Source organism: Ceratotherium simum, chromosome 40 (assembly GCF_057802395.1).
Source record: "Ceratotherium simum simum isolate JZ-2026a chromosome 40, ASM5780239v1, whole genome shotgun sequence".
Classification (NCBI taxonomy): domain Eukaryota; kingdom Metazoa; phylum Chordata; class Mammalia; order Perissodactyla; family Rhinocerotidae; genus Ceratotherium; species Ceratotherium simum.
The window spans coordinates 851,082-875,571 of record NC_141939.1 but is presented as its reverse complement, the minus strand read 5'-3'; the positions used below and the strand labels follow the sequence as shown (position 1 = coordinate 875,571).

The 24,490-nt window shown below is 48.5% G+C and overlaps 1 long non-coding RNA gene across 6 annotated transcripts in view; it reads right to left on the bottom strand.

The window, feature by feature from the left end:
* The window catches only part of LOC147912051 (uncharacterized), a 50,872-nt gene extending 26,468 nt beyond the window's left edge, over nucleotides 1–24,404 (bottom strand). For 4 of the 6 annotated variants that reach the window (XR_015550305.1, XR_015550304.1, XR_015550306.1 and 1 more), the window contains exons 1-5: nucleotides 24,308–24,404; nucleotides 20,592–20,661; nucleotides 11,967–12,206; nucleotides 11,544–11,623; nucleotides 11,262–11,348 (exon numbers count right to left, since the gene is read on the bottom strand). This is a non-coding gene — a long non-coding RNA (uncharacterized LOC147912051). Of the gene's footprint in view, nucleotides 1–11,261; nucleotides 11,349–11,543; nucleotides 11,624–11,966; nucleotides 12,207–20,591; nucleotides 20,662–23,797 lie in introns of all 6 variants that reach the window. The other 2 variants (XR_015550307.1, XR_015550308.1) reach the window with 2 other exon arrangements.
* Nucleotides 24,405–24,490: the final 86 nt, after the last annotated feature.

Here is a 24,490-nt window from a genome sequence, read left to right as displayed (position 1 = left end):
CGTCCTGTGTGACTGCACAGGAGGCGGACTCTTGGAAGCTCGTGCCTGGGTTCCTCTAGACTGTGTCCCAGACATTTTTCCCCTTTGTTGATTTTGTTTTGTATCTTCCTACTGTAATAAATCATAGTGGGGAGCAGACTAGATGCTGAGTCCTGTGAGTCCTCCCAGTGAATCGCTGAACCTGGAGGTGGTCTTGAGGAGCCCTGACACCCAGTCATTTCATCTCAGAACACTGGATATATTCCATTATCTTCTAGCTTCCAATATTGCTGGCAAGAAGTTAGCTATGGGTCTAGATGTCATCTTTATATTCTCAGCACAAGCACTGTGATCAACATATGGTTGGAACTCAAATACTTGTTCACCAATGGTGGAGGAAGGGAATATATAGGAAGAAGAGACCTTAGGTTGTTGAATAACCGGAGACTTTCCTGCTTATCATAACTCATGACCAGGGTTGCCTGGAAGATGACTCAGGTCTGGAAAATGAGCAAGAAGCTGTCTCCAGGAAGAAGGTTAACACACTATTTTAGAGAAAGTTGGGCAGCTCTGAAGCACCTGCCTGTGTCTGTTGGACTCACATTAATACCTCAGAGCAGGTTAAATGTGGGAGGCACAGGCTGAGAGCCTTAGAGGCTGAGGGTCAAGGATTCCTGGGATGCTGGTAGTGGGGGGAGGGGAGATTAAGTGCCAACAGGTGGGAAGACAGGAAGAGGCTGGAGGTCCCTGCTTAGTTTTAGGTGAGAAGGAGTAGGTTTCCTGTTTGGAATGGCTGGGGAGGAAATTCTGTTTAAATGCAATATCTGCCAGACAGGAAAAAGCCCCAGGCCAGAGGAGAAAGTCTGGTGGAGGGAGGGAGGTGGAAGGGCCTGCAGAAGTAACCCCTGTCATTGCTTTCAAGGTCTCTTTCCCCAGTCCCTCCTGAGAGCGGAGAGGTGGTGGCAGAAGTGAACACAAATTCCCAGAGCTTGTATTCCAAAAGGGAGCTCAACGCTCATTATGTTGCATACGAATGCAGTTCTTTGTGAACACTTTTAGCTGGTCTACTCCTGCTCCTGACGCTGCTGGTTTTTTTATTTACCTAACCCAGACGTGCTCTCAGGGGCCTTCTTCGACCATAACCAGAGGGTGGGCGAGTTACACCTGGGGCGAGACTGTAAACATTAATGTAAGTGGTTCACGTTAGGGAAACAAAAGAGCCATTTGCCAGATCATTGACTGCATACTGCATACCTGACATCCTGTTCATCTGCCCTAAGGAAGACATCTGGATACCTCTGCAGGGGAGGCAGTTGTATGAACTGGGGCGACTCTTGGGTTGTGTTTGTAGTTGGCCACTGCCTTCTGCTAGGACACATCTGGTTTGTGCACCAACCAGACGTGATTTAAATGGAGGTGTGATAGGCACCTCCACCTCTGCGTTCTTTCATCTTTAATCTGTGTCAATCCCCCTGGGATGTGGTATTGTTATTGATTTATTATTTTGGTCAGGGGAAGAAGCTTCGGAGGTTTCCACTTGACCTTTCTCACTACGCTAGTTCTTCCCCACAGGCTAAGGATGATGTGGGGGTTATTGCAACTATCAAGCATGTCCATTCCAATGATATATTTGTGGATTGAGGAAATGACTGTCAGGTGGATCCATGACACAGTGGACCCACTCTGACTTGGCTGGACCCAGGACTCCATTTATTACCCGGACCCTGTAATGATGATGCTTCAAGTCTCTGATTTTCAATGTTAACTCACATTAACTCCTGCGTCCAACAGTCCTTGAAATGTCTGGTTATGCCCCATTCCTCAGTGTATAGTCACCTGAGCACATGGACCTCAGGTCCTTCGGAAAAGGACCAGAGAATCATTACCCAAACATTTGCCATGATGTTGCAGGATCCTTCTTTATGCAGTCCAGCCTCTCTTTCAGTCAACAGTCTGGAAACTGGGCAAGGGATCATAATTTTTTATTGGGATGGCTGCCTTAAGCCTTTATCATCCATCCTGATGCCCTTTGGTTGTATAAATTAAGCTATATCTTGCCCCTAGGAATACTATGTTCTATTACCATCTCTATAATTCTCTCAGGGAACAGACTGCTCTGGCTGCCAGGTATCACATCTGTTCTTGTCAAGTATTACAGGAATCTCATTCACCTTGCTTTTGGCAGTGGAGTGTTGTCACTTGGCCTCTATTATTTCAGGATTCTATCACCTCCTTTAGTAGGAGGAGCATAGTTCTATAAGATCATCTCTCACCATCAGCCCTGGACTAGAGAAGAGCCACCACTGAGCTTCTCACTGATGCTGGTGGCCCCTTTCACCAGCGCATTCCTTGCCACAGAATGTTCTCTAGGCCCTCCTGTGGACCACAGTCGCCTGGTGGGTTTTCTGTCATCAGTGGTATATCTGTGCTAGCAACGGCCACTTCTCTGAGCCTTTTGATCCCTTCACTCACTATTTGACATGGCAGTTCTGCTTCACTTAGTGTGGGCCGTTGATTTTTTCTAAGGTTCCATAAGCCAACCAAGCAGAGCATTAGCACCATCTCCAGCTTCCTACCAGGGTGTTCTCAAATCAATAAACTGTTCTTTATCCAACTTTTTGTTTTGTCTCACTTGATGCAGCACAAGGAGAATCCAGTCCCGTGTACGCTCCCCCAGCTCCTGCTGGACACACTGGCTATGTCCTGCAGCTCTTTTGTACAATTCCTCTCCCCTTGGCGGGCTTAGTATCCCTCAGTCAAGTGGCCAAGCAGTCCCAAAGCAGCAGCGTGGTGGCTACAGCTGCGAAGTATTGAGCACAAGGCAAGGCCTGGCTGACATGTTTGGCTGGTAAAGAAACAACCAGCCCTTTTTCAGATTAGAGAGCTTATTACTTATATAGAGAATGAAAGCATGAGTAGTCAGAGGTGCTGGATCTCTGTGACCCTTGTGCAACGGGATACCAAAACCAAAGGGCCAAATGACAGCAACATGGGTAACGGATGACCCATGCCGTGCTGCAGCTGCAGTTTATAGCTAGCAACCGGGCTCTAACGGGGAGGAGGGGTGGTAGGCAGAATTCTAAGGTGGCCCCCAAGACGGCCCCTGAGGTGGCCCCCTAGTGTACATGCCCTGTATAATCCCCTCCCCTGGAGTGTGGGTGCCAGCTCTAAACTGGCAGAAGCACCGTGGGCAGGGTAAGCAAATCCATACCCAGAACCTGTTTGTGTCAACTTACTTTCATTCCCCACCACTGTTTGCCTTTTACACTGACCAAACAGGTGAGGTCAATGCAGATATTGTGGCAATCACTACCCCTGCATCTTTCAAGTCTTTACGGAACCAACTTCTGACGTGTCCCCACGTGCTCTGACGTGTTTTTAGGTTATTATCTTGGCTGTAGGAGGCCCTTTCAAGGATGGTGATTGGCCATTCCTGCCATAATAGACTTTATTCCTCTGGTAGGGGCAGTAAGGCTGGCAAGACAGCCATACAGCGTGTCTGGGATCCCAGCTGACCCCTGTGAGATGGACTCCGGCCAAGACTTACCTGCCTCCCGACCTCCCTCAGCCTCTCTCTCCAGTGAACCACAGGACTCCAGGGATTAGCCCCAGATAAGCACCCATATCTACAACGGCTTTCAGTAAATGAGCACAGACTGAGTTTCAGAGCCCAGTTCCCTCTGCTCCCCTCTTTTGCTAGGTGTATATGAGGCAAGACCTTTCAGCTCCCTGGGGCTGTTTGCTCATCCGTAATCTAAAGCCCACACATTCCTCTGATTGTCTGTTGCCTTCACTGATCAGACTATACACCGAGAGCTTTACACTCTGCCTATAGTACAGTCTAAGACCATCAATACCATTTGCTTCTTTTTTTTTTTAAATTTTATTTATTTATTTATTTCCCCCAAAGCCCCAGGAGATAGTTGTATGTCATAGCTGCACATCCTTCTAGTTGCTGTATGTGGGACACGGCCTCAGCATGGCCAGAGAAGCAGTGCCTCGGTGCGCGCCCAGGATCTGAACTCGGGCCGCCAGCAGCGGAACGCGCGCACTTAACCGCTAAGCCATGGGGCCGACCCAATGCCATTTGCTTCTTCTTTTGAAAAGTGTAAAGAGGAATAGAAATGTATATTACTATTTGTCAGTATTCGAACAACTTATTTTTGCGTTTTTAATTATTCCTCATTTATTTCCAACTTTTGTTGTTTTTTAACAGCATAGAATTTAGGGAAAGGAATTTAGGACTAGGCCAACCATCAGGTTAAACGCACATTCTTACACGACAGATTGGATCGTAAGGCCCAGGGAATCAAATGACTTAATACTCATTTTCAAATAATTGAGATATAAAATTTATCTTTTACTTCTTAATGTATAATCTGCACCCCTAGTCTAGGATTTAACTTGGAAAACATTTTTAAAAAATTCATAAGACTAGGGCCAGCCCGGTGGCATAGTAGTTAAGTTCAGGTGCTCCGCTTCAGCAGCCTGGGGTTCCCAGGTTTGGCTCCCAGGCGTGGACCTACGCACTGCTTATCGCACCATGCTGTGGCAGCGTCCCATATACAAAATAGAGGAAGATGGGCACCTATGTTAGCTCAGGGCCTATCTTCCTCACCAAAAAAAAAAAAAAAAAAAAATTCATTAAGACTGCAGAAAATGTGTGCCTATGACCACAGCTGGTAGGAATGTGAATGGGTAGAGCGTTTCTGTAGAGCAGATTTCAAGGCTTGTGGAAACACAGATTTCTGGTCTCCAACCCTAGAGTTGCTCACCCAGTAGGACTGGAGTGAGACTGGAGAATCAGCACTTCTGACAAGTTCCCAGATGAGGCTGACCCTGATGCTGCTGGTGCACAGACCACACTGAGCACTATTGATGTAGAGTGTTCTGGTAACATTTAATTAAAGCCAGAAAAATATTCATAAACTTTGACCCAGGATAAATGAAGATGAGCAGCCCCCACCCCAACACCTGCTTTGGAGGCTCTCCAGCTCACGTCCCAGGGCCTGCCACAGCCCCACCTGGTTATTCGGGGCAACCCCTGCCCCTCCCACCCTGGGCACTAGCACCAGGGAGCACAGCGAAGCCATGACTCACCCCAGGGCAGCCCCAGGTTCTCAGGCTGAGGCCGTGACAGCAGAGGGGAAGGGCATTCAGGATCACACCTCAGCTCCCCTACCTGTTTGTTCCATTACGTGTATCAACATCTAACATATTGTAGATTTGACTGATTTATCTCATTTATTGCCTGACTCCCTCACCACTCGTCAGCATGTAAGTTTTCTAGAGCAAGGACTTGTATATGTTTTGCACAAGAACAGTGCTTGGCTCATAGCGGGTGCTCAATAAGTGCTGACTGAATGAATGACTATACACATAAGGCTGTATGTTCATAATACTACTTCTATAAGGATCCACAAGAAAATGGCAGCAGACTTTCTGTGCACAAGGGAAATGGGGGAAGAAACGGGAGTGACCATGACTTTTACTGACTCCGTTTAGCCCTTTGAATTTTTCCTAACAATTCTTAAAAACAAGACAACAGGCCCAAAATAGAGTGACTTGTGCTAAACTGAGACTTAATTATTACAGTTTCATCTCTCCCAGAAATGGAACCTTAAACTAGGCAATCAGGAATCCCCTGGTCAGCACTAGTTAGGTCATCTGCCTGATAGACCCCTGCCATCCCATTGCAAAGGAAAGTGGCCTTGCAATAACCAACCCGCTTTTTTGCCTAGAATAACTTCCTTGTTCCTGCTCCCTTCTGTCTATAAAAGTCTTTCATTTCGAATAGCTTCTCAGGGTCCAGCCTTGTGGCACAGTGGTTAAGTTCGCGCGTTCTGCTTTGGCAGCCGGGGGTTTGCTGGGTTTGGATCCTGGGCACAGACCTACTCACCACTCATCAGGCCACGCTGAGGCAGCACGCCACGTAGAAGAGCTACATCTCTACAACTATGATACACAACTATGTACTGGGACGTTGGGGAGAGAAAAGAAAAAGAGGAAGATTGGCAACAGATATTACCAAAGGGCCAATCTTCCTCAAAAAAATAAATAAACAAAAATGAATAGCTTCTCAGAACTCCTTTCTATCTGCTAGATTGCATGCTGCCCAATTTGAATAGAATTGTGCTCAAATAAACTCTTAAAATTTTTCATATGCCTCAGTTTATCTTTTTTTTTTTTTTTTTTAAGATTTTATTTATTTTTTCCCCCAAAGCCACAGCAGATAGTTGCATGTCATAGCTGCACATCCCTCCAGTTGCTGCATGTGGGACGCGGCCCCAGCATGGCCGGAGAAGCGGTGCGTCGGTGCCCGCCCGGGATCCGAACCCGGGCCGCCAGCAGCGGAGCGCGTGCACTTAACCGCTAAGCCACCGGGCCGGCCCTCAGTTTATCTTTTAACACTGTATATTTTACCTAGCTAACCACACAAAAAATTAGATCCTATTATTGATTAGGAAAAACAAGTTGTAACAGAAATAGACATAATAGAAAAAAACATAAGGAATACACACACACATACTCACACTCCCCCTAAGTATGGTTAGTTAGGATCATTGTATAGGACTGTCTGAGAATACCTGAGACAGGCTGAAGAAAAGTTCAGTGTTTACTGAGCATCTTGCCATGTGGTGGCCCATGGGCCTAGACCTGAGGCCACCCAGGCCCTCTCTGAGCCTGGAGCTGCACCAGGCTAACCCAGGGGGATCCCGGAGGTTCCACCAGCCCTTCCTCCTGGCCCACCTTATTGACAAGCGTCAAGTAACAACAGTTAATAGTTAAAGGGGGAAACAGAGACATGGCTGTGACTGCTCCTGGAAGGAGAGAATACCTCTAGGTCCAATGAACCAAAGGCCAAATGGAGACAGAAGGAAATATTTAAGAGAGAGAAAAGGGATAAACTGTGAACTAGATATGACATGATTTGTAAGCCTCTCAGTGGGGAGCCGGGAGTTGGGCTGAGGAATTGGAAGAGAGATGCCTCGGGAGCTCAAGAAGCCCAGGTTGGACAACCAGTAGAGAAGCTTGGAACTGGGAGAGGCAAGCAGAAGGACCTGTTTCTGTTAGCAGAATTTCAGAAAGGAGGAGAATAACTGTAATTGCTCTCCTGAACAAACCCAGGAGCAATTTCTACGTAGGTAACTGCTGATCTAGTGATTTATTCAATAACTATTTATTGAGCACATCAGTGTGTCAGACCCTATGTCAGAAAAATCATTTTGATTAAATGCAGGAGACCTAAGTGACCTGAGACTGTCTTGCTAGATAGCTTTTAAGAGGCACTGACACCGCAAGGAGATCCCAAGCCTTCCTGGAAGGTGGCAGAAAAGCAGAAGACCACATCTACGCCTTTCCCTCCACCTCACAGATGGGGAGACTGTAGGAGGGGGTGCTGCTTTCCTTGCTTTGGATCTTTCTGTTGTCTCCAACCCCACAGCACCTTCTGGGCTAGCCCAGCAGAGGGCACCCTGAGCCCGGGCACCCTTTTCCTAGCCACTTGCTTAGGAAACAGGACAGATGGGTACCTAGCCCCCTCACTGCCCACTGAAGGTTGGGCATAATGCCCACTTGCTGGTGGCAGCAGCCCTAGAGAAACAGGATGCACCAGGAGGCTGTAAAAAAAGGCTGTTTTGCATTCTCTCTAAGCTCTGTCAGTTCTGCCTGGCAGATGCTCAGCCCTGGCACCCTGCCACACTCACCCTCTCTAGGATCCTGGGACGAAAGACCATTTCCTTCTCATCCCAGTGCAGGCTGCTTGCCCTGTTTCTACGCACTGTTCAAAATCTGTTTTTCTGAGGCAGAGAATCCTAAAGCCCCAGAGCTAGAAGGGACTTGGAAGCTGCTTGTCCAGGAGCTGCCATTTCAAATAACTTCAAAGGCAGGCAGGGAGCCTAATTTTGTGAAGCCGACTTAGGGTGAGATGGTGAGAATGATAGTGGCTATGGGGAACTGGAGAGACAAGCCTTGTGCAAAATCACCTAAGTTCAATTGTTTTTCTAACTGTGAGTAAAATATAACATGGCCATGGGCTGAGTTGGGATGCTGGCTGCCAGGTCTCCCCCTTCAACTTATAGTGAGAAACTAAGGTCCAGAGCGGGGAAAGTACTTGCCCAAGATAGGGCCCAATTCCGCTTCTCACCAGAATCCGGTCTCTTCGGTGTTGTTTGTACCCTGGGGGCACAGGATAAACATCAAGCTGCAATTGTTGAGGATGACACGGACTTCCAGATCTGACTGCCCTGCGGCTGCTGATTACTTTTGGATTGCTTTACTTCCTTCCTTGGCCACCGATTCCGTTTGGAGAAAGCAGCCTCCTCCAGAAAACAGGGCACTCCTTTTCCTCGCAGTGAGTGAGTCACAGCCTCTGGGCTGACTTGCGGACAGCTTGACTCCAAGACAGAGTCACAGAGTCCTCTCCTCCCACTGCTTTTTCCAATGAATACCTCCAGCTGTGAGGCTCCACTTCCTCCCACCTCCTCCCAATGGCTGGGAACTTTTATTTACTCAGAGTTTTTTTCCTTCTTAGAATGAGGTCCTATGGAGAAGTACCCAGGAGCCTTTCAACCTTGATTCCTCAGATCTTACCAAGAAATAATGATTAGAAGCCTAAAGCGCTGTTTTCCCATAACGTGTGAAGGTCGCAGGGATGCGGCATGTGCTTGTAGTGGCTTTGCAAGTACTGAGCGTGGTTTTTTAAAATCCAGTCGCACATTCTACTCTGGCAGCCTGGCACTGTCGCCCTCCCCAGGAGAATCAGCAGGCCAGGATGGCCTTGGTAGGATGCTTCGTTAAGGCACAAAGCTTTAGCTTCAGCCTCCTGAGTGGCAGGAATTCCTGAGTAGCAGGACTGGGGCTGTGGCCTCATGACCAGTCATAGCGGACACCTTTGGGACCGGGGGCAAGTATTTACAACAGAGCCAGTCACATGAAGAATGTCAGCTCATTCTCAAGGTGACTAATCCGGGTGAGGATTAGCCACAACTAACCCCATTGTCATGGAGCTCCTGCTGGCAACACCTCCCAAGCAGCGTGTGCAAAAGATGACTAGGGTCCTGAAAAATCCCATCCCCAAAGAATATGGTCTCAAGAATATCATTTGAGAGGAGGAAATAAGGATCATTGCCTACTTATTCCAGGAAAAAGAAACAGAAAAAGTAAAAAACAGAGACTAATGAGATGAGTTACCTGCAGGGTGTGGTGAGAATGGGATGGAAAGAATAAAAGGGAATGAGGGGGAAGGACACTTTGAAATATCTTTTTGGTCTGACAACTTTTGGAACCATCTTAATGTTTCACATTTCAAAAATAAATAAAAATAAAACTCACAAGGATGGGGAAAACCCTCAAGTTGAATATACATAGAAATAAGCAAATAAAAAAGAATGCCCTTTGACTTCTATCTTACCACTTTATAGTAAAAATGATCGCTCCCTTGCTACGTGTTAAACATTTTCCTCCAGTTTCACTTAAGGAAAGGTAGGTACCATTACTATCCTAGTTTTACAAGAGAGAAAGTCATGCCTCAATGGGCCTAAGGAAGCCTCCAAGGTCCCAGGAACTTGAACTCAGATTTTGTATCAGATTTGTACTAGATCTCAGTTCTGAGATCCTACTATATACTCAGCTCTGTGCCAGGCACAGAAGTATGAATTAGTATCCCTGGAATTTACGATCTCAGTCACAAACACTGAACACTATGAGGCTACAAAATAGAGAAATGCGTGAGTCCCTTATCATTCATGAAGATTTAAAGGCCATGAAGATTTTAGGAATTCTGAGCAGTCCTTGTGGGTTGGCTTTCCGGAGGATATGGGATTTGAACCAAACCTTGTAGGGCCGGCGCCGTGGCTCAGTGGTGAAGTGCGCGCGCTCCACTGCTGGCGGCCCGGGTTCGGATCCCGGGCGCGCACCGAGGCACCACTTCTCCCGCCACGCTGAGGCCGCGTCCCACATACAGCAACTAGAAGGATGTGCAGCTGTGACATACAACTATCTACTGGGGCTTTGGGGGAAAAAATAAATAAATAAATAAAAAATTATGAACCAAACCTTGTAAGCAGGATTCAGGTAGGTGTAGAAAAGGAGTGAAGAAAAAGGAATTCCAGGCAGCAGAACCCAGTGGGGGCAGAGGCATAGAAAGGGGCTTGGTGTGCGAGGAGCCAAGGAGAAGACCAGCCTTTGCAGGAGAATGGACAACAGAGAAGGCACATATAGAACTCTCTTGGGGACCTCTTAGAGTTCAAAGTCAAGGTGAATATCATAGGAAGAAGGTGTCCACAATGAGGCTAGGGTGAGGTTGGTGAATTCCCTTTGGTAGCTGCATACTGATATTTGATATTTGCCTGATCCCTTTCCAATTATTGGGCTCAAAGGGATTACTAGGAAAAGGCAAGCATTATATTCTGGATCTACAGATAAAAACTGTTTTTGCATAAAGAAGAAATAAAATGCTAGCTTCTTTGGTTGCTTTTGCTTTTCTCTTTCATTTCTACTTTCTCAGCGGAGAGTTATAAGCAGAGAGAAAGGCCACTCCCTGTTTGCTGAGTTGAAAATCAGACTGTCAGCCCTAGTATCCTTCTAAAGCCAGCTTGCTTTTGGGCAGCCCCAGGGTGTGCAGACCCTATGCTAGACCCCCCACAGCTGGAGGGTTTGGTGCTCAGCGGGGATAATGACAGGAAGTGAGGAGAGAAGGCAAGGAGGCTTTGTGACTGCTGGAAGAGGAAGAGGGCTGAGCCTGGTGGGCAGACACCCACCCCCAGTCTAGCTGGAGAGCAAGGCAGAAACATGAAGAAAATCACAACATGGATATTCATCTCAGACTAATGGTTAACTGTATCCTAAATTTGCATCAGGACCAATGTTCAGAGAAACCTGAAAAATCCTTGAACCAGGGAGAAATGCAGTACTGGCCCTCAAGATGCTGCCCTCCGTGTCATCCCTTTTGAAATGACAGAAAGAATCCACATCTCCCACAGGATAAAGTCATCATCTGGCCCCTGCTGATTCCCGTCTGTCACCATTGCCATGGGTCCTTCCCCAGCACCCACGCCTGAGCCCTGCTGAGCAGCCCCCTGCCCTGGGCCAGCCACACCAGCTCCCCTGCAGCTCTATGTTCACACCCCAGTCGGGAAGACCCCTTCCCCACTCCTCCTCCAGCCACACTCCAGGACCAGCCGCAGACCCCTCCTCTGGAAGCACTGGGACCCTGGCGTGGCAGAGGCTCCCTCCTCCAGGCCCCAGGCCCTTTGCACACCCCTCCGTCAGTGGTTTCTTACCTCGTGGCCCAGTGGTACGTTTGTCTCTTCACCCCCAGATTCGGAGCTTCTTAAGTGCAGGAGACAAGTCTTGCTCTTTTCTTTACCCTAGGACAAGATACAGTTTTTGATAGTATTTGTTTAATATTTGATGAATGGATATTTTCCCTTAAAGCAATGTTTCTTAAACTTCTTTAACCACAACTCTTAGCAAGAAATATTTTTTTACATGATGACCCAGTTTTATAGACTCATACACACACATATATAACTGAAACAAAGATTTCAAGAAATAATACTTACTGTGTTGGATGCACTCTGATATTTTCTCTTTCATTTTTTTTAAGTGCTTTGTGGGGACTTGCAGGTAGAAAGCCACGGTCCTAAAGTATAAAGAGAAGCTGTCATTGCTAACGTGAGACCAGCTCCCCTTCCAAACCAGGATCAGATGAGGATTACGCTGCAAACCAACGAAGGCCTCAGCCAGCTCTGATGTGCAGAGCACGACGAGAGTCTTGGCCTTAATACGAAGTAGAGGCCTGGGGGGGCTTTACTGATGACACGATGGACTTCACGCCGCAGCAATACCGGCTCTGGGCCTGCCCTTTGCCACTTTCCTGTTCGGCCCCTTATGGCTTCCCTTCACTCCTTTAACACATAAAGAATTCCACCTCACAAAGAATTCCCCACATTCTGCTTGCTGTCCCTGCTGTATCTGGTGCACACCTCTATGACTGCTCTCATCCTACTGGACTGTAATGCAGTCTTTTTGTACGTGGCTGGCTGCTCAACTGAGCTCCTGGAAGGAGGCTGGTGTGGGAAAGCTGGCCAACGCGAGTCTGTTGTGTGAACGAGAAGTGCCCGTCTCTTCCTGATTGTCGTCTGGGCAGGGCTTGCTGCGGGCTCAGGAGCTACCGCAGGGAGAGGCAGGCCGGGGCAAGCTGCTCTGGAGCAAGAAGGCAGGAGCTGCACAGGGGCAAAGAGCAGTGACTGGAGTTCAGCAGTGAACTTACAAAACTCAGTTCTCTCTTCAGTTTGTATAGAAATCTTGTAATTTAAGAAATTAAGACAATAAAGCTGGGCTGCAGGGTGAACTTCCGCACTCAAGAGCAGGCTCTTAGGACTGGAGTTGTTGGAGAACTAATTAGAATGGCAGGTGACAATCAACTCAGGGCCTGGCACTGAGAACCCAAATGTGACACAAAATATTCCCCTCCTAGTTAACCCAATCCTGGTGCCCTCGGAGCTTCCTCTTCCCCCTTGCTGGGCCTCACTCTGAGCATATGATGAGTGGAATACAGTGGGGAAAGGTGGTCAAGGCTGCAACCCCCACCTCCCTTTCCAATATACTAATATTCCAGGTGGAAAACTTTTCTGTGACTGTCAGAAATGACACAGATCACGAAACATGAATAGTCCATAAATCACAACATTACATCGGGAAACATATGTCACAGTTCTCTTTGTCCTGTAATGGCGGTAACCACACATTTTTCACAAAGAAATAAACAAACATCGTGAGTTCCATTCTGTAGAGGGACCCCCACCTCAGAAAGGAACCCGGATGACAACACTCCAGAATCTTCCAGCTGGCTTCTGCCTACATCTGGGCCCCACCTGCTTTGTGTCTTTGTTCTTTCAGTCTTACCAGAATGCCTTCTAGGAGGACAGCATTGTGCTGTCTGTCAAGAAGGAGGAAATTTAATTTTTAAAATGAATTTGAGCAACTCTATAGATTAAAAATAAACAAAAAACGAATTCCTCTTAACTGTTTACCTAGCTCTGGTTTCTGTTACACACCCTAGTTGTAACCTTTTGGTATGCATTGTTTGTCACACACAAAAGAGAATCTGGCCCTTGGTCCCCAGGAGCTTACCTTTTTCATTTAAGTAAGGCGAAGTGAGAAGGCTTTGTCCGGTGGAGGACAAAGGGCCTGGGCTGACAGTGTGCTCTGCCACACACAAGCCCTGTGGTCTTGGGAAGGGACTGACTCCTTCTGAGCCCATTTTTTCTCATCTGTAGAATTAGGATAGCTATACTGCTCCCCACACTTGTTGTGAGGAGGGAAATGTGGGGACATTTAGGGGAGGAAGTTGGTAACTTTCTGAGGTGACCGTGCAAACCCACTGGCTTCAGTGCACAGAAGGGAAGTGGTGATGACCAGCCAGATTGGGCAGAGTAGAGTTCTCCTGTTGTGAACCAGTGGAAAATAAAGCTGGATGGACAGAGGAGGGCCCTGTCATGGAAAGCCCCAGCCAGACAGAACCGTCTGGATTTTGTCCTGTAGGCAATGGTAGTGGGGAAAGACTTCATGAAAGTAATGGTTTAGCAGATTAGTCTGGCCACCTGTGTAGGTTGGTTGGCAGTGGGGTGAGGCTGGAGGCTGGGGCATAGGAGTGAGCAGCTGGACTTGGAACGCTGGGGCAATTGAGGGGAGGGGCGGATGTGAGAGACAGGCCCCAGGAAAAGTCAAAATTGGGTTTCCACAGGCTCTTTATGTTTTCCCTACTGTGTCTTTCTCTCTGTCCTTGCCTTTCTCCTCCAAGTCCTGTCTCCACCCCACTCCCCACCTCCCCATATCAGCCCTGTGTCCTTCTACCACCCAATCAGTGTGTAAATGAGCTCTGCAAATGCTCCAGAGGACTGAGATGCTGCCGAGCAGGCCCTCCCTGGTATACTGGTCTGGCTGGCTGTGATTGGGTCATGAGCCGGGAGGGGCAGCCCTAGTCCTGCTCTTTCTTTAGTATGCGAGCGAGAAAAGCTACTGCTGGTTAGATCTCACAGGGAGCCAGAGCCAAGTGGCAGCACCTGACATCAGGTGCAGCACAGCCAGCCGGGTGAGAAGGGGAGGTGACACCTCTGGGCCTGCTGAGGCCAGGTGCTCCTTCTACTCCAGGCCAAGGAAACCAGGTCACCCTGCCCGACACTGAGGGACGGACTGCTGCCTCTGGGGAATCAACCACAAAGAGTATTCGCGGAGTAGCTGCCAGGGCACGGCACCTGGGTGAGGATCTCAAAGTGGTGGCCCACAGCTCCATTCAACCTGCAGATGGGTTTTGTTAGGCCAACACTGGCCCTTCCACTCTACTACATTACGCACCTGCCTTGCTCCCTTCCGATCACATATTTGTCTTCCTAGTCTCGCTCTGAGCTTATGAATTTACCAACCCCCTCCTAGCAGGGCACAAACAAATGCAAAGATGCTCTAGAAGCTTCAGATATTGCTGGGAGAACAGACAAACACACAGGCAAAGAGGTCTGAGCGTGCCAGACCCAACGTGTGGAGCAGACATCTACGCATATTGTATTTTGGAGTTGAGGTTAGATAAGAGACGACCTCCCACTGAGGTCACGATAAAAGCAAGTGTAGAGGTGAGATACAACCTGGGCCTTGCTGGAGGTGGAAGGTCAGGATGGAGATGAGAGAGAGAAGTTCTGCAGTGGGGAAGGACCAGAGGGAGCCACCCTGGAGAAGGTCCGCACGGCTGGGCTTCAGTCCACACGTGGCAGGGGACCTCTGAGGTGTTTGCACACGGGAGTGATGATGGAGGCACAAAACAACCCAGGAAAGGTAGCTGTGGTGGGAGCTGAAGAGGCACCAATTTGGGAGACATTTTGAAGGATGTAAAGATTGATGCAGTGTGGAAATTGAAGGATTCAAAAGAAGCCAGGCTTGAAGCTTCAGAGTATCTCAGAGATGCAGCCCAAGTTGTTGAAATAGGGAAGTCATGAGAAAGTGGCTACTTGGATTGGGGGGTGAGTTGAGAAATTCTGGTTTAAATATGTTACATTTGATGGAAGCAATATGCAGCTGGCATTTAGAAGTGTGGCCCAGGAGATGGAGGTGGTTACGTAGGGAAGCAACGGATTAGATAAGACTCCCAAGGGAGATGTGGAGAGTGAGAGAGACAGAGAGACAGACAGACAGACAGACAGACAGACACCAGGAGCGGAGAGGAGGAAGAGGAACTGAGGAAGAAGACTACCGTGGGAGTGGAGAGGGGAGAGTACACAGATGTCAGCAGAGAAGACAACCTTAAGAAAGAGGTCTATGAGCATTATCAACTGCAGAGGCTTCAGTAGGAACAGAGCAGACCGAAGGCTGGGGTTTGGAGCTGGGAGGTGACAAGGATTTCGGCAGGTGTGGAGAGGGGGCAACATATTTCCGAGTCAAGGAGAGCAAGTGGAGAGGAAGGAAAGTAAGGGGTGTAGATCGCTATCTCAAGGACGGTGTCGTAGACAGAAGTGACAGAACAAAAGGAAACTTGTGGATGTTGGAAGGCGGAAGGAAAGGAGACAGCGGTGAGAGAAGCACTGAATCTGCTAAGGAAAAGGGCAAAGTGAAGAAGGACGGACCCAGGTGAGGTGGACGGGGTTCGGGGAGGTGGTCATCTTGGATTTCACAGCACGCTGCATCTTCCCATCCCTTCATCTTGCGCCACGTCCTGGGTGCCCCCATTGCCTGTTGTCTTCCTCCTTGCTTTTACGCAGCAGAGGGAAGTCGGTTGGTGGGCCAGACTGGGCACTCCCGGGGAACGGCAAGGATGTTCCTGGCGCAGGGTTGGGACACAGAGCATGAGCAATCAGTCCATCTCCCTGTGGCCATGGATTCCTCTCCTTTCTCTATCCCAGGCCCCATCAGAACTGGTAGATAGAAATTGTCTAGAGGGTTGTCAACATTAGTGAAGCCCTCTGGACTGGCCCTGTTGTAGGCGCCCCAGGCACAAGCAGACAGACGGAGAGTGAAAGTGAGTAACCACGAGGAAGGAGGGCCAGGACTGAGTTAATCATCAGAGCTGTTGGCAGCAAGCTCTCGGCCAGCCTTTGCTGAGACCACGAGTAACTACAGATTTAAAGTTCTTAGTGGCCAAGAAGTCTGTGTCTCTTCAGGGTCTGGTTACCCTTGCTGACCCCATAACCACCACCGTGCCAACAGGCCCCGAGGAAAGTAGGAACATCAACAAGCAAGGAGGTGACTGTGAGGATGACCTCACCGGAAAAGCAGACATACACCTGAGGGGAAGGAGGTGCTTGCTGTCAGCTGGACGGGGGAGGCTGCTCTGAGAGTGCGGGGTGGGAAGACAGATGGACGGGGGAAGGACAGAGGCCTTGATCTCAATCGGGAGGGACAGTATGAAGGGAGAGAGAGGTTTGCACAGGAATGACAAGTATAGAGCTGGAAGGGGAAGGGGAAGAACAAGCCTGCTGCTGAGGTGAAGAGTCAAGAGGTTTCATTCTGAATGAGAGTGAAGAGATGCTAAAGAGGGAGGTTGATGTTGATAAAGGAGAGGTAGGTGGGCCATTAAGCAACCGATCATGTGTGACCTGAAGGAGATCTAAAACATCCTCTAGCCTTGAAATTGGCATTTTGTCTTATATGCTGGGTGAGTGTCTAAACTGGTACAATTTGACAATATCATATAAAATGAAAACATTCACATAGCCTATGACCCAGCCACTCCACTCGTGTTACGACACACACACATACTTTATAATGGACTATTATGCAGATATTAAAGAATTAGGGAGCTCCATATGCAATGTCATGCAAAGGTATCTAAGATAAGGTTAAGCAAAAAGAATAAGCTGTGTAACTGTGTATGGTACGATTCACTTGATTAGAAAAAGAAAAATGGCACATATTATAGAAAAATATAAATATGTTTGTGTATCACGAGGATTAATTTTAAAAATAAAAAAAATTTTTTATTGAGTTATGAGTGACATACAGAGAGCTGTACATATTTAACGTATACAACTTGAGGAGTTCACAAGGAACTGTTAATAGTTATTTTGGGGGTTAGAGTAGAAAGTTGGGGTTCTGAGGAGGGGCACTTTTAACTTGATACCCTTCTCTATGGTGTAGTTTTTAACATGAACACATATCATTTAGCCTGATGGTTTCATTTTGTGAACTAAATCCTCAGAACACAAGACTGATAAATATGAATTCTTCTGGGGACAATGGAACAGAATATTTGCAATTGAGGTCACCCTACAAAATGAAGTCCTCTCTCTCCTTTCTCTATCTGGCCTGAAAGCTCCACCCAGTAAGTCGCTCTTCTGGTTTAAGTCTGGAGGCAACACAGGGCGGTGGGAAGAACACTGGACTTGGAGTCATTCATTCATCGAATGCCTGCCAGGGCCTGCTGTGCCAGGATCCCAGACCCCACTCTCCTACTTACTGGGTGGCCCTGGGCTCTTGGACTCTCACTTCCCTGTAAGATAGGGTGACAATACTTGCTCCGCCTACATCACACAGTTGTGAAGATGAAATGAAACAATGCTTTTGAAGGTACCGGGAACCAGGAAAGTAAAAGCCCTAAACACAAATTTAAAGTTTTTATAAATCACCATCAAAGGCATTATCCAAGGCCACAGTTAAAAAGTTCAATTCCCTGCAGATGGTGGGTGCTGAATAAATTAAATGGACAGTCCTGAAATGGATATATTTTGGGGCAACAGTAAATTGCCCCCAGGAATAAAGTCACTTTTGGAAAATAAAACTGGGAACAATTTGTGCATAATGGATGAAACCACCAACTACAGAAGTATTTCATCCTAAAAGATGGTAAATACAGCGTATAGAAAATTTGGGAACACCAAAATCCAATCAGTATCCAAATGTGTTGAGCGCTTGCTAAATGCCAGGTACAGTGCTAAGGACTTATTTAATCTTCATAACAATCCTGTTATCTCCACTTTACAGAGGAGAAATGTGAGACACAGAGAAGCAATTTGCCCAAGGTCTTAGCGGGTAAATGGTAGAGCCAGGATTCTCATTTCAGAGTCTGACCCCAAAGCCTTTGCTTTTTTTTTTAAAGAAACTTTATCTATTTATTTTTTTGTGAGGAAGATCAGCCCTGAGCTAACATCCATGCTAATCCTCCTCTTTTTGCTGAGGAAGACCAGCTCTGAGCTAACATCTATTGCCAATCCTCCTCCTTTTCTTTCCCCAAAGCCCCAGCAGATAGTTGTATGTCATAGATGCACATCCTTCTAGTTGCTGTATGTGGGACGCGGCCTCAGCATAGCCAGACAAGCGGTGCCTCGGTGCGCGCCCGGGGTTCCGAACCCGGGCCGCCAGCAGCGGAGCGCGCGCACCTAACCGCTAAGCCACGGGGCCGGCCCCCCCAGAGCCTTTGTGCCAAACTACTCCTTAGCTAAAATGGCAGGACAGCTTGCTCAGGAAAACAGGACTGAATATAGAAAAAAGTGGTGGTTCTTGAACATCTGACTGAAAAAGAATGTGTTACCATATTGTTTCTAAACTTGCCAGGTAACAAGAATCATTCTTCCTCTTGTAATTGCTTCTCAAACTGTAATGTGCATATGAATCACAGGGGACCTTGCTGAAAGGCAGATTCTGATTTAGAAGGTCTGAGGGGGGCCTGAGACTCTGCAAGTTCTCTTGCTGCTGGTTGGTAGACCACACTTTGAAGAGCAAGGTTCTAGGTAGAGGGCAAGAGGGTGCCCATCACTGGAAATGGATTTATCCACTGAAAATGAAGAAATTGGGTTCTGCTCAAAACCTCAGTGTCCCATGAGGCAGTTCCCAATAGCCGAAGCCCCTCTTTGAACCCCAAAACACCTGAATTTCTGGGCCAACAAAGCTTAAGTGCAGGCCCAGGCTCTGGTCACTCTCCCAAGACAGACAGCTTTTTCTCTAGCTTTATCCACCAAGTCCTGAAGGGCTCATCTTGGAGAGCTTTACTCTTGCTGAGGGGATCAGAGGAGTGAGGGGGCCTGAGCTGGCTGGAGAGGGATGCTATGGAGAGCAGGAGGTTGTGCAGAGTAGGGGAGAATATGGGACGGGTGGTTTGGCAGTCTCTTGTGCTCTGGAAATGTTTGCCGAGAGCGAGTGATAAATAAGGGTGTACTGGAAGATGAGCTTGTGGGCTAGGTACAGGAGTGGGAAGTCTGGCAGGCGGTGGAAGGTTGACTTTGCCTCCTTGGCTATTGTGTTCACGGCCGGTCCTCAGTGAGAAATTCTAGACGTAAGGAGTTTTGTGAGGGCGTGGGCTGGTCACTCTTGTTGATCCACCAGATCCGTAGCAGACTATTTGTTAAATAAATGAGTGAATGAAGAGCTAGGGGAGGTAATGGAGTGCCTGAAGCTGTCACCCTCTACCTCCTCCTTGGGATGCTGTGTGGATGACTCACATCCTGCTGCCCACTCACTTTCTTAGCCTAAAACCACACGCCCTGGGGTGTGGTGGCAGTAAGCTGACCCATTCCCGCTTCTGCCACAGGATCTTCATTACACACAGATCCTGAGTTTCCAGCAAGTTGCCTTTCTTCTGTGCTTTCCTGGTTAACAGCTGAGAAAGTCGGGCCTTGAAGAAAATGAGGAGTCCCAGTGTAGGTCTCTAGAGAGACCTTTCTGAAGAAGTGTTCAAGAACACTGGGCTGTCCTGAAGCTGCTTCAAAGGAGAACCCGAGACTTCAGGACCATTTCAAGCTCTAAGAACTGTGCTTCTGCTCCCTCTGTCTGGGTCGTATGCCTCATCACGCCCAAATGTGTGAACTCAAACCCAAAGGGAAGAGACCAGGCGACGAGCAGTCAGGGAGGAGGCACACAAAGTCTGGAGTGGGTGGGCCAGTCTCCTACTCCTTGTGTTGGCAGAGGAAGAGACCTACCCGTTTGCCTGGCTCAACCAAAATCCAGCTCTTTATTGCTTTGGGATGCTGGCCTGAGACAACTCTCAACCAGTGAGTCTCCACATTAGAGCTTGGTTGTCTAGGTGCTTAGAAGCACCCTCCCTAAGAGCTCCCCCTCTGTCTAGCACTTTCCCTGGACCTTGTTGGGGCAGAGCCATGGATACTGGGTGCCCAGTCCTATTCTATGGGGAGTGAGGAAATGTTTGAAGACAGAGAGGCCAGCCATATCCAGAGCAGGTGGGAAAGTGGTGGTGGTGATGGTGATGTGTCGTCCTTACTTGAAACATTATTTTGTACTTATTGCCTGTAGAAATTGACTACAGGTGGGTGCCAGACAGATTTCCTTTCTTGAGAAGTCTCAAGAGTACAGAGTTTTCAGTAACTCCAAGACTTGGTCAGGCAACTGCATCAACTTTATTTCTGGAGATGACATGTACCCTGGCTTCCTATGTCTTCTTAACTGGGGGGAACTAGGGACCATCTTGGAGTCAGGTCTCCTAGAAATGCCCTTTTCTATTCCAACAGGGTTTAAGGAGGCTTAAAATACAGGCTGTAAAAGCAACAGAGTTAATAAAAATAAGGAGGAAAGAAGGGAGAAGTAAATGTGTTAATCTAAGCGCAAATCAGAGTTAACACCTAAGGGCATCCTATTTCCTCCGCACTTACTGACACCAGGGAAAAAACACTCACAAACTTGAACTTTGTTAGGTTCTTCACTGGTTTAACTGTTGCTTCACTCTCTGTGCCTCAGTTTCTTCGTCTGTAAAATAAGGTAAAAGTCATCAGAGGTTTATTGAGCGCATCACCCAAGATAATACACGCAGAGCACCTGAAACAGTGCCTTGCACACAGTAAACATTCAATGGCACCATAGATATAATTATTAACACCTCATTCATCTGTGACTGTAGCCGAGGGGAGGGGTGGGCAAAGAGGAGGTGGTTCTCCTTCACTCAAAGGCTCCTACCTTCTCTCCCTGGATCTTCTCCCCCCACCACCCCACTCCCATCCAAGTCTTAATGGATGGCCTCTGAAATTGCCTGTGATCCTGATCTGGCTCCACAATGTTCCTGTCCCCACTGCAGTCCCCCCTCCTCCAAGCAGACTATTTCCAGGACGCTTACTTCATGCACATTGAATGGTGACTGCAGATGCATTTCCCTGACTGCAAGTCTCTCTGAGCTCCGGAAGTGCAGAAGTGCTATTGTTTCCTCCTTTTGTCCCAGTTCCACAGGTCTGGAGGAGCTGGTGGACCTGCTTTCTGGGCTCTCAGCAGTTTAACTCCACCCAGAGTTAGTGAGAGATGGAAACATCTCCAAGACAATTCCAAACCCACAGGGCCTAGGTTGGTGTTCAGCAGCATTCAGCAGGTTGTCTTGTTTCCTTTTCTTTGGGGGGTGGGGTGAGGGACCCTTAGGCTCATGGGCTCAGTGGCAGTGACTCACCAAAGATTCTGTGGGCAGTCAGGGTCTGGGCCAGGCCCAGGCCTCTCACTCCCAGGCCAGGGAGCCCATCACGTGCCCTGTGCCACACATGCCCCTCCCCCTCTGGCAGCAGGCCCCAGTTTTTTTGTGGCCCCTTCCCCTCAACGAGCAGTGGGACCGGGCCGGCCCCGTGGCTTAGCCGTTGAGTGAAAGAGCTCCGCTGCTGGCAGCCCGGGTTCGGAACCCCGGGCGCACACCGACACACCACTTCTCCGGCCATGCTCAGGCCGCGTCCCACATACAGCAACTAGAAGGATGTGCAGCTATGACATACAACTATCTACTAGGGCTTTGGGGGGAAAAAATAAATAAAATTAAAAAAAAAAACATGAGCAGTGGGAGAAGAGCATGGCCCAGATGTCAGGGGCAAGGGGGTGGGTCTTGTCACCTGACACACTTCATTTTAAAGATAGGCTTGTACAGTAGGCCTTCAGCTAGTTGCTGCATAAAAGCAGTAAGAGCGCTGAGATAGCACCAGCCATGTGCTAGACACTCTTTAGAAGGGCTTTATATACATTGACTGAATCCTCACAACAGCCCTATGAAATAGGGACTCTCAACCTGTCCCTTTTACAGATGAGGGAACTGAGGCAGAGAATTTATTTGCCCATGGTCACATGACTAGTGAGTAACAGAGCAAGCAGTTTGGCTTTATAGTCTATGTGTTTATCCATTAGACCAAATGGTCTCGCTAGGATCCTAAGATCCTAGAGAGTGTGTGTACTAATGCCTTGATTCTAATAGAGAAACATTACCCTTAGGATCTCTGCCCTCTTTCCTGTGTTCAGTGATAAGGTCAGAACCAGTGTCATTTGTGTGTGAAGTGGCACTCCTCACATCTCCTCTTTCTTTCCATTTTCAAGACACTGTAACTTCTCTCCAGGTAGAGAAAGGTAGAGCCCGACCTTTCCTCCCCTATAGAAGTTTAAGGCATCCCAACTAAGGCAAGTCCAGGTCTCTAAGGGCTGTACTCCACTGACCCTCTCTCCGCAGGTGAGGTGGCCAGGACCCACCCCAACCCCTTACCTCCCCTTATAGCTCAGGTGGCAGGGGCATTCTGAGTTGTCCTAAGGAGGAAGGATAAGACACTTCTTAGTTCTAGAGCCTGAAATGTTGACAGAATTCATTTGCAAGTGGAATTCCCTTTGAATCTTCACCCCAGTGCTCTCCCACTCCCCACAAACCTACCCCAAGGGGCCTGGACATGGCTATCACCTTTCTTTGTTTTTTTGATGAGGAAGATCAGCCCTGTGTTAACATTTGTTGCCAATCCTCCTCTTTTTGCTGAGGAAGACTGGCCCTGAGCTAACACCCGTGCCCATTTTCCTCCACTTTATATGGGACACTGCCACAGCATGGCCTGACAAGCGGTGCATTGGTGCGCGCCCGGGATCCAAACCCGGGGCGCCAGCAGCAGAGCGCGCGCACTTAACCGCTATGCCACGTGGCTGGCCCCGACTCTCACCTTGATGGATATTCACCACGCCTGCCCCATCGCCTCACAGAAGTTGTCCAGCAAGTGTTTGCCAACTTAAAGAGCTAATACCACAGACCAGCAAAAGCATGCCCATGAACAGAATGAAAAAACACATCCTGGGAAAAGTTCTAGGCAATTTCCTTACAAATAACCGCTTTCCAAACATTATTGTTTAAATGGCAGAAGACTAACAGATCAGTTCTTTAGTTGTTTTTTTTCACAACCTTGAAATGAAGTAAAAGTGGAGGGAGGAGTACATTTTAAGGTACCAGGATTATACCGGAATTGCACTCCAAGGTCAGTGCTCCCGGACATGTGCTTTCTTTCTCTGACATGACCTTGGGACTTCCAGCTCTGAAAGTTATTCATAGAGCTCCATCAGATATTCTAGGTAGGTCAGGGATACTCAGGTGGAGTTTAACCCTCCATCGATGTCCCAGAGGTAGCAATGATTTACAACGTCTTTGTTTTTCCTCTTCAGTGCCCTGTTGCTAGAGACAGTAAAAAGGTGGGGAAGGCTCCAGAACATTCTAAGCCTGGTAAGCATTTCTGGCTGGAATTCTTTAATCTCACTACAATCCTGACAAGAGACCACGACCTTAATCTCTCCATGGCATGACTGGTTAGTCTTGATTTTAAGCCGCATAATGAAACGCCCCCAAATGTGCAGAGCAAATCTTATTAACGTCAAAACTATACTATATGCCATGTAGGGGACCAGAAATCATTCTTGACTCCAAAGGAATAGGAAAGCTTCCGGGACGCAAGACAACATCCCCTTACACCCTTTTCCACATCCTAAAACAGGAATATTCACGAAAAGAGCAAAACGGAAATGAGCATTCACTGACCACCTACTGAGTTCTATTCACATTCACACACGTTAACTCACTTAATTCCCACCCCAAAGTAGGTACCGATTGTTAACAATTTACATTCAAGAGAAGGCAGTCAGAGAGATCTGTAACTTGCTCAAGGTGACACACTGCAGCAAGAGTCAGTATTCCAATCCGAAGCAGTTCCCTCCCCCCTCCGCGCCGCAGAAAACGCAGGTCTGCCGCTGGGAAATTAATGACCCACAGCCATCCTGTGGCTCTGCGCCATCACTGGGGAGACAACCTGGTTCTCGTGACTCTTCAGTATTTCTGTTTTCACCCAACCGCATTGCATGACTGCGGGAGCACAGCGACCACGTGAGCCCTGTCCCTCCCCCGGCGAGGGACAGTGCCTGTCTGGCCAAGGGCAAATCACAGGTGCGACAACGTGCCAGGACCGGACCCGCAGCCCCAGGGCACGAGCTCCCCTGTGGCGTCACCGGGCGGACGGAAGGGAACTCGGCCAGGTGTGGCCTTCGGACGCGGCAGGTCGCAAGTTAGCCGCAAGTGCGGCTTCAGGCGCGGCCAGCTTTGTAAAACGGGGCCCGCGAGGGAAGAACTAGGAATGACCTTGGTCGCGGCCTCCACAACCTGCAACACGCCGTCCGGCGCCGAGGCGAGGGTCGCGCGCGGCCAGACGGCACAGAGCCGCCAGGGCGAGGCCGCAGGGAGGGCGGAGCCTCTCCACTTGGCCGAGCCCCCCCTGGGGGCGTGGCCGCTGGCAGGCCAATCAGCGCCACCGCCGGGCAGGCA